This window comes from Amblyomma mixtum, chromosome 2 (genome assembly GCF_055824585.1).
Source record: "Amblyomma mixtum isolate Tamu chromosome 2, ASM5582458v1, whole genome shotgun sequence".
NCBI classification, from domain to species: Eukaryota; Metazoa; Arthropoda; class Arachnida; order Ixodida; family Ixodidae; genus Amblyomma; species Amblyomma mixtum.
In genome coordinates, this window is record NC_143013.1 from 311,846,652 (window position 1) to 311,859,466 (window position 12,815).

General features: G+C 48.8%; 1 protein-coding gene across 4 annotated transcripts in view; it reads right to left on the reverse strand.

Moving 5' to 3' along the window:
* LOC149364979 (solute carrier family 35 member G1-like) overlaps positions 1-12,815 on the reverse strand; it is a 63,505-nt gene that overhangs the window by 30,598 nt on the left and 20,092 nt on the right. Inside the window, exon 1 of one of the 4 annotated variants that reach the window (XM_089574986.1) lies at positions 7,948-8,025. The exons of 2 other annotated variants lie outside the window; for them this stretch is intronic. The gene's annotated coding sequence lies outside the window, so the exon portion shown is untranslated. Of the gene's footprint in view, positions 1-2,802; positions 3,102-7,947; positions 8,026-12,815 lie in introns of those variants that run through there. One more of the 4 variants, XM_089574985.1, reaches the window with a different exon arrangement.

Consider the following 12,815-nt stretch of genomic DNA (forward strand, 5'->3'; position numbering starts at 1 on the left):
TGTCTTCTTTTTAAACTTTCACTTTTTTATTGTGCTCTTGCCGTGTGATAGTCTCTTGGGCCCCGTCAAACTTATTTGTAGCATTTAGCCAAGGAGGCCATCCAGTTCTTTTCTGGAAAATGAATACGCATTGTACTGTCACATAGCCTGTTCCAGTCATTGCCACAAGCTTATCTCGCTACTCTTAACTGTTCATCACGCTCCCTGAGTCCAGCCTGTGAAGAAAAAACGGAATGCCTAATTGGTGTTCCCATGCAAGTAACAATCCATATGCAAGTAAAAATCCATGCAAGTAACAATCCATGCAGTGCGCGTGCTGTTCGTACAAAACAATGCGTCAAAAATTAATCCATCCTTCAATGAATACACTGGATGCAGGCACCAAAGTAGCAGTAAAGTAACACGTCTCTTTATGGAACGAGTTCGAGCAACGCCCACTATGTCTAACTTCTCCTTTCTACAAAAACAATCATTTAAAGCCTGTACTTATTGCGCATGCCTACTATTCGAACAAGAGATTGTTAAAATTCTTAGTTGTCCTTTTCTCCAGACAGCTTGAAATGGGCCTCCTGCTCCTCAGTGCCTCGCTCCTTTAGAATTTGCTATAAAGTGTCACAGAGGATTTCCGCATGCTTTGGTGTCTAAAAATTTTATGCAAACACACACAATACCTCAAACACCGCTGGCCACGCTGTAAACACAGCCTCTGGAGAGAACCAAGAGTAAAGATTGGGCTGCCCTAACGCACCTGTCGCCACGTTTCGAGGAATGATAAAGCTTGCCGCAAGAAGCAGCATTCGTACGACGTGCGGCCGCTGTGAGGAACGAGCATCCCTGCTTTTGTTCTCTCGAAGCACCTGCGCTTACTGAATTACGGCGTGGTGATAAAAAGAAAACCCACAGAAACATACTCGCGCGCGGCTATGTGGATGCCGTTCCTTCCCAGACCTCTTTGGGAAGCCGCCAATTGGAAAACTGAATTTGGAGGAAGGATGAATGCTCAGGGTGGGGGCAGGGAAGGGAACATTAGTACGTTCGGCGGTGTGCATTTGAAACGTTGGTTGCCTTCACTGCAAGCGCCACTTAACACCGTCAGTAAAATGCTGCACCCATATCGGCATCGATTCGAAGATATTTAGTTGTTTCGATAACACGAGGACGAGTGTGTGTGTGTGTACACACACACACTCGTCCTCGTGTTATCCCTGTACTTATTGCGCATGCCAGCACACACACACACACACACACACACACACACACACACACACACACACACACACACACACACACACACACACACACACACACACACACACACACACACACACACACACACACACACACACACACACACACACACACACACATATAAGATGCGAAATTGAGAAACGCTTCTTTTAAGCAAACGTTTATTGGGAGTCGACGTTTCGGACAGAGCCTGTCCTTTTTCAAGACTCATAAATGAAGCGTTTCGGAATTTCGCATTTTATTTACCTCTAGCAACCAGGTACGTTTATCTTTTTGTGCTATATATATATATATATATATATATATATATATATATATATATATATACACGATTTTTACTTGTGTAGTATGGTATATATATATATATATATATATATATATATATATATATATATATATATATATATATATACGATTTTTACTTGTGTAGTATGGTAAATAATGAACATAAGTAGATAACAGAGAGAGCGAGAGAGAGAAAGAGGGGGGGGGGGCGTCCCTTCGTGGATTCTGCGTCGTTGTCATCAGCTCAGTCGACGTAACACGCCATCTGACAACAGTGGCACGTAGTAGCTGCAGCGAAACGCCACCTGCCAGGGCAACAGCGGGGAATGGACAAACGGAGAGTGGCTTGCAGCATAACGCGCCACCTGCAAGCGGTGACAGGTGGCGTATGAAGAGCTGCTCTCAAACTTCGCATTACCGACTACCCTAATCTCCTGTCGATTTTTTTTGACAAAGGATCACACCTTGTTTCTGCATCTGTTAACCCCCCCTTCCCAACCCTGTTCAGCGTTATATGAAAACGACTCGCTGCATTTGGAGCTTGCTATGTTTCACAGACAAAATGCCTCTTCTTCAAGCCCCGTACCTCTGGCTAGAGTTGCTCGAGGACACAAGACACCGGCACTGACGTGGCCGCAGACTGTTTTCTGAGCTGCGACGGTCGCCAGGGGCGCGCCAGGGTGAGGGAGACAAGATCAGATGAGGAGCATTGCGTGCACCCTCGGCAACGGGGTGGCGAGGAGGAGGAGTCGCGAACTTCTTCCTGCCTTCCCATTCATCCTCTCGCCTCCTCCCCTCTAAAATATATCAATAATCGCAAGAGCATCATCACCGATCGCACTAGTTTTACTGGCCACGTTCTCCCGAGGATGTTAAGAAACATTACCACAGCCTACCTTCCTCTGTCGCTGCCTTGCATAACGCAGTTCAGAACTGCGCTAAACGATCACTGGAGGACACATCGCAATTGCTGGCTCTCTGGAGAAGGGAAAGGAAAACAAATTGACATTCCACATCGCCGCACGCATAGAGCCATGCCAGTTGCCCTAAAGCTATGCCACAATCGATCCTCGAGTTAAAGGTTGAATAGGGAAGAATAGCTAATTACGGGACGCCCTACATAGCACAGTTAAGGAGAGCCTCTCCGTCAGGACATCAAAAAAATGGGCCAGGAATGCTTTCCTCCCCTCCAATTCCCTCCAGAGATGAAGAGTAGAAGCTGAGAAAGCAGGAAAGAAGGCGCAGGCTTTTTTTTTCTCTCCATCTCACCGTGGGTGGTGGTGACGCCGAGAGGAAGCTTAGCCTCAGGGCACGGCGGCTCTCTTGACGGTCTCCAGCCGGAACAACCCGCTCCCGATCACTCTCGCCTCGCTCCCCGCCAGGTGTCGTGGAGGAGGACAAACGGCTCTGTGACTCTTCGTTCGGCCACAGGAGGAGCGGTGGCGGCTTTATCCAGCGGTGCACACAAACGCGGTTGACGTGGGCGACCGCTACACCCGCGTCGCTCTGCGTGCGCCATTAGGGCCGTCCATCGCGATAGCACGAACGGTGGCCGCTGCAGCCGTCCGTTCTCCACAGCAGCTACACGACGACGACGCCTCCATCCCCTTTCCCCCCCCTCCCACCAAACCACGCAGCTGGCGGCGCCCTTTGGATGCGTGCAGCGAATGCTGCGCGCAATCCAAAGGCGTTTGGAGTGGAGGGAAAAGAGAGAGAGAGAGATCCAGAGAGCGGGCCCGATATTCGCGCCGGAGAAGAGTAGGAGAGCAGAATAACTTTCTTTCCATCGCATTTACATTAAACGCCGCGAAGAACAACGAAAAGAAAACCACACAATCGGCTTTGTTCCCGAAGCGCCTGTTTCTATACATCCACAATGCGGCGCCGTTTTATGGATTTATCTATTTTATAACTCTCAGCCCACGACTGCGGGCCCGTAGTGATTCACGTTCGCGTACGACATAATCTGGTTTTTATAAGCACTGCTGTTTTTTCACCATAGTGTTGTTGCTCTTTTTACCCTGTGTTCGTTAATTTTAAGTGAGCCAAACGCAACTCCTTTCGTGCTTCATCCATTCCGGGTTGCGGTCGGGTCCGGTCGGGCGCATAAGTGCCCAATGACAAAGCGACGTGGCTCGATACCGACGCATGGTCGGCGCGCGTCAGCGTCGTCCAACTGCCGCTAACTTATGAGTGACTGTGCACGCGTCGTCACAGATGTTGGACGAGGCGTGATGGATGGCTGACGCAAAGGTCAACGGGAGCTGTTCGCGACCGGCGCGGGCGTCTCTTCGAGTCTCTCCCGCAGCGCGGGCTAAAGGCTTCTTGCGCAGAGCAACTCTATTCACTCTGCGCGTGTCGACGTAAATGTATAGGGCTTAGGATGTTGGGGTGTAAAGAGGTCATTCTCCTCCTGAAACCGAGTCACAGGAGGAGAGGGCACCGGCAGGACTTCCTCCTTTAGAAAGCAATGCCAGCAATCGCTCCGCTCGAGTGGGTCGAGTTCCCACGGCGGAAACAGCCGGCCACGTCTAAATCTCATCGTTATTTAAACGCGCCAGGCGTGGCAGACGGACCAAGAACGACACAAGCGAGAAGCAACGGTGGAAATCAAGGCTTAAAGCCTGCTTTGCACCCATACGCGCAGGACCGTCCCACAGCGATGCCAAGTAATATTGAGCGACCCCACTTGTCGAGTAGATCGGCATCGTTTACAAAATTCGATAAGCAGCCGAATCAAGACCTACCGAATGTTCGGTGAGATCCCGTGGGAACACTATGTATGACACAGATGTTGCTGTATAGTGCCAGCCTTAACTTCCGTTCATCAAAGAGAACCAGGTGCTCTAAACATTCGCTAATGTGCAGTTGTCCTAGAAAAAAAGAAATGAAAGAGAATAAGCCCCAGCCTGTATCACTAACGCATAACAGGCTGCTATGAAAACGTACGTAAGAAAGCTAAAAAAGGCAGCAGAAATAATAGTGGCCCTGCCCGCACATCCCCTGACGACAGTGGGCAGGTTCGCGAGAACCGGCGGAGTGTGTATAACACCGGCGTAAGCGGCCGATGTATATCGAAACAGCTTCCATTCCGTTGAGACGTGCATGGCATGGCTGTGCCACACCAAGCGTGCTTGTCGATCTCACCTCCGCTGCAGGTGGAAAAAGTGGCCCTTTTTGAGTTACTCTGCGTCGCCTTTTCCACACCAGCGACTTTATGTACGGCCCGCTGTGCGGTCGAGATCACATCACTACACCACAAATACGCCTATATGGGAGTAAAAAGGGATTAAGCTAATAATAATAATAATAATAATAATAATAATAATAATAATAATAATAATAATAATAATAATAATAATAATAATATAAAAGGGAAGTAGCACCGCATTATACAGGATATTTCACCTGAGACGACATAGTAGTAGTAGTAGTAGTAGTAGTAGTAGTAGTAGTAGTAGTAGTACAAGACCTTTATTCGGCCATAATTTACAGGCCGAGCATGTCGACCGCCTGGGCGACCAGAAGTCGCTGTTCTTCCTCCCCTTCAGACAACATAATTTATCATAATACAGAAAAGACGTGCAAACTAGCAGGCTGGTTAACTAATATACAATAGTTAACTTTTTAACTATTACTGTTAGGCTCTTTAATTATTGACAGGCGTGTAGCCCACTGTAAGCAATATCCACATCAGTTTTTAGTATTTTTTGAAAACGCGGTTACCATCGGCGCTGTGACCCAACAAATTTTGCCGACATCGCGCCAAAATATATGCGCTTTCGAGAAGCTTGCAGGCAAAGCAACCTCTCCGGTGCACGTAACTCGTCGAAACAGCCAAAATTTCTTGCGTCCTCGCATGCACACATCGCGTCCCAACACTGTTTTCAGGACGGCCATTGACCATGCTCGGTTTTTTATGCAAAAACTACAAAAAGTTCAGAATAAAAGCGTTCACACTTGTAAAGCGAGCAACGAAGACGCACACTTATCGGAGCTCCGCCTTAAAACGATGAGGCGTGAATTTCGAAAATAACTCTCCGCATTCATTTTTCATGCCAGGCTGAGACGACGCCAAGAGGCTTGGCGCAAAAGGTTCCAGATATGAGCTGCAGCCATTCGCGGTGCATTACATCACAACAGCAACGAAGAATGAAACCAAACAAGTTATTGTGGCCATCATGACCGAAGGCGTACATGCTACGGTTTTGGGACGCAAGGCCGAGGCAAGTTGTGCTCGACAAGGTGCCGCAACCAACAAGCGTGTGGTAAGGATTGGGAATGGCTATTTGCATGGGATAGGCGACAAACCGGTATCGCATCGCAATATGACAGATAGCCCGCCGGTAGAACCGTGGCCTCGGTCGTGCCCCATGGCAATACTGTGGCTAAAAGTTATTTCCCTGTTTACGTCTTTCATCATATTCATCATCATCATCAGCCTGACTACACCCACCGCAAGACAAAGGCCTCTCCCATATCTCTCCAGTTAACCCTGTTCTGCGCCAGGTGCGGCCACCGTACCCCAGCAGACTTCTCTATCTCATCCGCCCACCTAAATCGCTGCCGCGCCCTGCTACACTTGCTGTCTCTTGTAAATCCAATCCATTGTCTTTAACGACCATTGGTTATCTTGCCTTCGAATTACATGCCCCGCCCAAGCCCATTTCTTGCTCTTGATGTCGACTAGGATGTCAGTAAACTGCCTTTGTTCCCTCATCCACTCTGCCGTCTTCCCGTCCCTTAACGTTACACCTATAATTTTTCTTTCCATATCTCGTTGCGTTGTCCTCAATTTAATTTGAACCCTTTTCGCTAGCCTCCACGTTTCTGTCCAGAGGTGAGTACAGTAGACGATGTTTTGACTGCTTTTAAAGCTTCTTCACGCACTATTAATTTTACTCATGAACTCCCTAGCAATCATTCTATCAGGTTCCTAGAACTGCAACTAACATTCCTTGACGATGGCCATTTATGCTGGATGTTCTCGCCTAGAAGCAAGAAAGCTTTGTTACCTTTCGGTTCTGCGCACTCTAAGATTGTAAAGAGAGGGATTGCGATGAACTGTTTCCGCAATGCACTGGGAAAAACCAACTGGCCCGCATTTCAACCCTTCTGTGAGTACTGGTAAGAGACAGCTGCTGTATATACTTTTCTCTTGAGGGATATTGGTAAACTGCCATTCATGATTCGAGAGAACCTGCCCTATGCGCTCCACCCCATTTTTATTCTTCTAGTTATTTCACTCTCATGATCCGGAACTGTGGCCATTACCTGCCCTAATTCGTCGACCTGCGCTTCTCCGTTCGTGCGTGTTTTTTCGTGTGATGGTGTTGAAAAGTAGCGCGTTTAACACGATGCAAAACCAACTAGCCCCCGTTTTAGCACTGCTTGCACTGCCTGATCAGACGTATTTCGTTACCACTTCCAGCGCCTCGCTATCAATCGTAAACTGCTGTTCTCTTCCGAGACTCTTAATCATCACTTTTGCTTGCTGTATATTAATTTCTGGACCCGCCGTCCTGCTCTACCTGTCCAAATCATTCAACTTGCTTTGCATTTCGTCCCCTGATTGGCTTAGCAAAGCGATGCAAACAGCGAATCGCAGATTGCGGAGGCAGCCTCCATTAACTATAATTCACAAGTGTTCCCCTTCCAGGCCTCTGAACACGTCATGTAAACAGGCGGTGAATAGCGAGATCATGTCTCCCTGCCTGACACCCTTTCTTATTGGGCTCTAAAAGGACATGTCTTTTATAGCTGCTACTACTATCCCTATTTTAATGGCTTCTTTCATTGCCTCCCGAGTGGGGTATCATCCTGAGCTGACTTCCCTGCGGTAGCAGGGTAGTTCGCATCGTGCAGGTGTGTGGTGAAGTTCGACACTACGGCCCAGAATCCAAGTAGGTCGGACACAACCCCGCAAGCCCTAGACCGTGCTTGCTATTCTTTCTCATTTACTCCTCTCCCGTTTCGCGCCCTTCATCCTTACCCTGAAGGTGCGGTGCAGGCGTCAGCCCAGTGAAGCAGATACCGCACCTTTTGCTTCTAACACAATCGAGCCCAACCTAACCTAACCTAACCTAACCTAACCTAACCTAACCTAACCTAACCTAACCTAACCTAACCTAACCTAACCTAGCCTAACCTAACCTAACCTAACCTAACCTAACCTAACCTAACCTAACCTAAACCTAAACCGACCTCCCTGACTTTAATTTCTTTCTTTCACCCTCTCTCTTGACAAGTAGATTTTGGACTGCGGCAAGCAAGCGCGGGAACCTCGTCATGGGAACGCGTAATTTACTCTGACCCACGCGAGTAACCCACCTGTAATCCACAAAACAGCAGCGGTCACGCACAATGCCCGTCGTTGCACGCGACGCAACAGTGCACAGCTCGAGAGCCACTTACGCCAGCTCCAGTCCCGACGGTGACGCGGTTCGCTAACGGCGCCGGCAGCCGATCCGGTGTGCGCCCTCAGGGAGGCGGATCGCAATTGAGAGTATGCGCCTTGGCAGAGTTTATGAGCTGAACCAACCCTTTTCTTTCCTACCTTTCTTTTTGTTTGTTTTTTGCTCACTAGATGCGGGAGGGGGGGGGGGGGGGGGGGGGGGCGCCCGGATACAGTTGCGACCCCGTTGTTTGTGTACTATGCCGGGCTGTCCTGTCAGCCCCACATGTGCTCGGCGCAGGCGAATCCGCGTACCGCGCAAAGAAAATGGGTCTCGTGGCCTCAGCATGATAAAAAGCGCGAGCCTTCCGTGCCTCTTCTCTCGGACTATAGCTCCGCATGCAAGCTCGGGCCGAGGGCAGCCAACATTTTTACGGAGATATCGCTTTGTTGGCCTCTTCGAACACTGGTGGCCGAGCGTGACGGCAGCCCAGCTGGGCGGCCGGCCGCGGCTCGATATTCGTTGAAATCGAGCTTTCCAAAAGGAATAGGCGCGCAAGCAGGTCCAATTTAAGCGCACGCTCGCCTGCTCTCGGCGCGCCTTTAGCAACGATTTTCATTTTTTTTTTATGCAGGATTCTCGGGATTCAGGAACGATTCAATGGTGACCTCAGTGGTGGCCGAATAATTTGAGCATGCGCCTCGTGCGTGGGAGGTGCCGAGGTTCGATCCCCTGTATCGCCTGGTACATCAATTGGTTTACCACCGGGTGTAAGCTTTTCCCCTTGCCTGGTGCATGGTGTCTATGCGTTGAATAGCTTAGAAAAAATGGTTCTTAGATCGTACTTTGAGCAGACCAAACACGTTGTCCATGGAACCCTTTGGCATAGCTGCCATAGCTGCCAAGGGCGCTATGCCATATGCATCCATATGTATGTCAGAGAGTGTCGTCGCGTAGCGTTTTATTTCTTCTTCTCATTGTGTCTCCATCCTTTCTCTTCGTCTAATGTATTCTGGGAGATCACCCCAAAGGGGAGCAAATTTCAATTAAGAGAGTAATTACTCATTACAATCCGCGTAAGCGAAGCGACGTTTCTGAGCAAGCTGAACAAGCCGGGTGTCCTTTGTAGCCGCATATGGCTGCGCTCATGTGGATGCTAATGACTAATCACTCCCTTAATTGGAACCTACTCTATCATGGGGGATCGGAATAAGTACAATGGACTAACGCGATTCTTGCTTCGAGTTGCTGATCGATTCGGCCTGGCACTGCGAACTCTCAACGTCCTGTTTCGCTTTGTTGATGGAGCAACTGCCCCGGACAGGCGGTGCTTCCGGTTCGAGCCCCGAAAACGGAAGAGTATTTCAACTGCGAAGTATCTGAGAAAGCTGCATAAGCTTTCTTCGGTGTCCGTATGGCGGCGCGCAGGTTGATGTTAAGGTGTAATTACTCCCTCAACTCAATCCCTTCTCTCCGCTCTCCTATATATGCGGCAGATAGGCGATGAATCTCTTCGGGTGGCAACTGCCAGCTTGCTCATTTCCCCTTTTTCATCTTAATGTATTTGCTTCCTACGCAATGTTTCGTGGAAAGCCACGCACCCGCGGTTTCTGCCAACGTGAGATCTGTGGGCTTACCTTCGTACACGCGACAGCAAACCATGCAGCCAGGAAAAAAAAAAAAAAAAATCTTTTCCGGAGTGTACACCCACGCAGCAAGAGTACCGCTCCTTTTCAGTACCGAATCACGGCCACCTGATGCCACGATTCAGATGTTTTGCCGATGCGAAAGGCAGAAAAAAAAAAGGCAGAGAAAAAGACCACGAGGCTAGGCAAAAAGAACTATAAATGCGCCATATCAGCACACGCGGCATCTATCCTTATGCGCCTATCTTTAGTTTGCAGAGCACCAGCCGGCGCCATCCCTGATGGCTTCCATCTCCCCCCCCCCCCCCCCCCCCCCCACCCTTCATCTTTCTTTCTCTCTATCCGTGTTTCGCAAGGATTTCGTTCCAGCGGTCTGTATAAGTGCTCCCATTTACCGCTCCATAGCGGCGCACTCTCATTTATGCAATATCCCCCCTCATATGCGCTGGATTTCCAAGCACCAACATCTGTGGGTAGCGCCGCTTTGTACTTCTGATTCTTCGAAGTTATATAGTTCCGACTTTTTAACTTTTTTTTTTCAGACGTGTCGAAATGCCGTCAAAAAACCAGGAAGCCTTCCCATGCATTTCAAGGCGTCTAGAAAGTAAAAAAAAAAATATCGCTGGAAAGCCGGAACTTACGTCGTTGAGTCAGAAAGCGAATATAAAATTATTATGCCCGCATATGTTAAAGTAGACCGTTTTAGTGTAGCCAGTTGTAGCTTACGCAAAACGAAGCAACGCGACCGCGTGCGTCAGGAACATAGCATGCTTCGCAGTGCATGCGCATGAGTCAAACGCTCTTATGTCCTTACGTCCCGGTCTCAAACGCTAGTCTGCCACACTATCGCGTTCCGTGTTACCTGCAACATGCCAGACGAAACAATATACAGGGTGTCCGTATTTATCTGTCTGGGTTGCAAAAAATTATCCTGCGCAAACTACTTGCTCTTTGGGCCCAAGAACAGACCATGGGGTAGCTTATGATAGTCTGCGTTTTTCAGTACATAATTTTGAACACCGGAACTTGCCTGAATTGTTCGGAATGGCCGAAAAACTGGAGTCCTCTGCACGGAGAATTTTCGTCTAGGCGAGCGGAGCAGCAGATTTAACAGGCTGCGCCATCTGGGGTACGGCGAGACCTACCCCAGCTTCAAGCAGTGATATTGGTTGCCTCGTAGTTCGCCAGAAGGCACAGCCTCCCAAATCGGCTATCCCGCTCGTCTTGATGAAAATTCTGCGCGCAGATGACTCCAGTTTTTCACCGATTCCGGGCAGTCAAGGAAAGTTCTGATGTTAAATTACTTATCGAAAAACGCAGACTATCATAAGCAACTCTGCGGCCTGTTCTTGAGCCCAAATAGTCTAGTAGGTTGCGCAGGAGAATTTTTTACAACCCGGAGAGATAAGTACGGATCACCCTGTATATAACATGAAAGCTAGCCACATTTTTACCGCACCTTTTCCTCCAGTGCATAGATCAGTCCACACTGCCGGCCGACTGGAAGGTGGTTCACTCTTCAGATCAGGCAGTCCGTATTCTCCTCTTAATTGCGTGGACCTTGGATGCGTGCCTGCCTCAGAGTAACACAACAAAGTTGCTGTTTGCACATGGATGCCCACTGCTGGTGGCGAGTCTCTCACTAAAACACTGAACACAACGTTGCCTGCTGTTCCGATTCTTCTTTCGCGCTTTGTCTGGTTGCGCTTTACAAGCACTATCTCTTTACGATCAAAAACCTACTCGCCGAACTAACTGTCCTGAACGGCTTTTCTCAACACTCCTGCACAAAACACAAACGCACGGCTCGTCCTTTTAGTTTACGGAGTCGCCGAGCTTTCTTGCTTCTCATCCATTGTTCTGACCTGCCAAATGAGAATTTGGCTAAGCAGTATAGAGCTGGAGCCCGCCCAGGTCATGTATGAAAACAGCCTCCACGGATACTTTGAATACATAGTCGGGGACAAAAGTCTCTGGACCAGATGCTCCGTAAACGAAGCCAATAGCTCTAAGCGTGGCCTTGTTGTAGAGCATCCGCCTTGCATTCGGGTGGTGCTGGGTTCGATCCCCCCGGTTTTCTAAAGGGCACAAGATTTCCCCCGTCCTGGTGCTCGGCTCTGGTGCTCGGGAAAAGGGTTTCGGACCAAGCCATCCGATGGGTACCAACACCATGCAAAATCGTCCGTTGTCTCTTCGCATTGCCTGTTCGCCTAGCGCGAGCTCTCCGTCCCGCGGCCCTGCATGTTCATCCTTCTTCTACGCAGCAAAGATCTGCGCTTTCGCACTGATTCGAGCGTAGCAAAATTATCTGTAGTTTTTATTAGCAGCCGGCTGGAGACTACATTTGTGGAGGTCAAAGTCAAAATACTGTTACTCACCTCCGCAAGTGAGATCTCCAGACACGTGCTAATAATAGGGCTGTCGGCTTCGTTTACGGAGCCCGCGGTCCATATTTTGTCCCCGAGAGTACAGGTATAGTACAAATTTGTGCATATGATAAGCCTTCACATAAAAAGAAAAAGCTAGCGTTCGAATAATAATAAAAGAAAGCTTTACTAGAGTGCACCAGAGGAGCGCTTTAAAGTAGGTTACAATTTAAAAAAAAAAAAAAAAGTATAGCACTTGGTAACAGCGGTACGCGGTCCGCGGTCCGCGGCGTCCTGTATTACTACGCGGACCAATCACAACAGTGAATGAAATCAGTTTTTTTAATGTTTGACTGTATCAAACAAGCTAGAGGCACCAAAATCATTGAGCTTATAAGTTTGTCCCGTGATTCGGTTTTTGTTTGGTAACAGAAAAAGATTTAACAACGGTCTACTTTTTATCACGGAGGAATTCCGTTCGGTGGTCCTGAATGCGGACGGAGCTTCCCTGCGGACTTGAGTCGTATACGACTATAGCCAGCAACTATAATACCCGACGGAGAGTGCGTGCGTCGAATTACAACGAGGTCATCCATCCAGGGATTCTCAGCAACCTGGAAGGCCCCGATATTTCGCCGCGCTGCGCACTGAGCTTCGCAGGCGCTCTTTAGGGGGCTCTCAACCGCGAGGTCGGTATTCATCGTTGTCCCCCTACCACCCCCTCTCCCCCTTTTTTCTGCATAAATTTGTCATTATGATCGTTCTTACGAGGCCGCTTCTGCGAATTTCGTAAACGCAGAAGCCCATGTCGTGAAGCTAAATTACCATAGCCTCGTGATGAATAGCTGTCGATGAAATGAGACATTTCTCCGTTA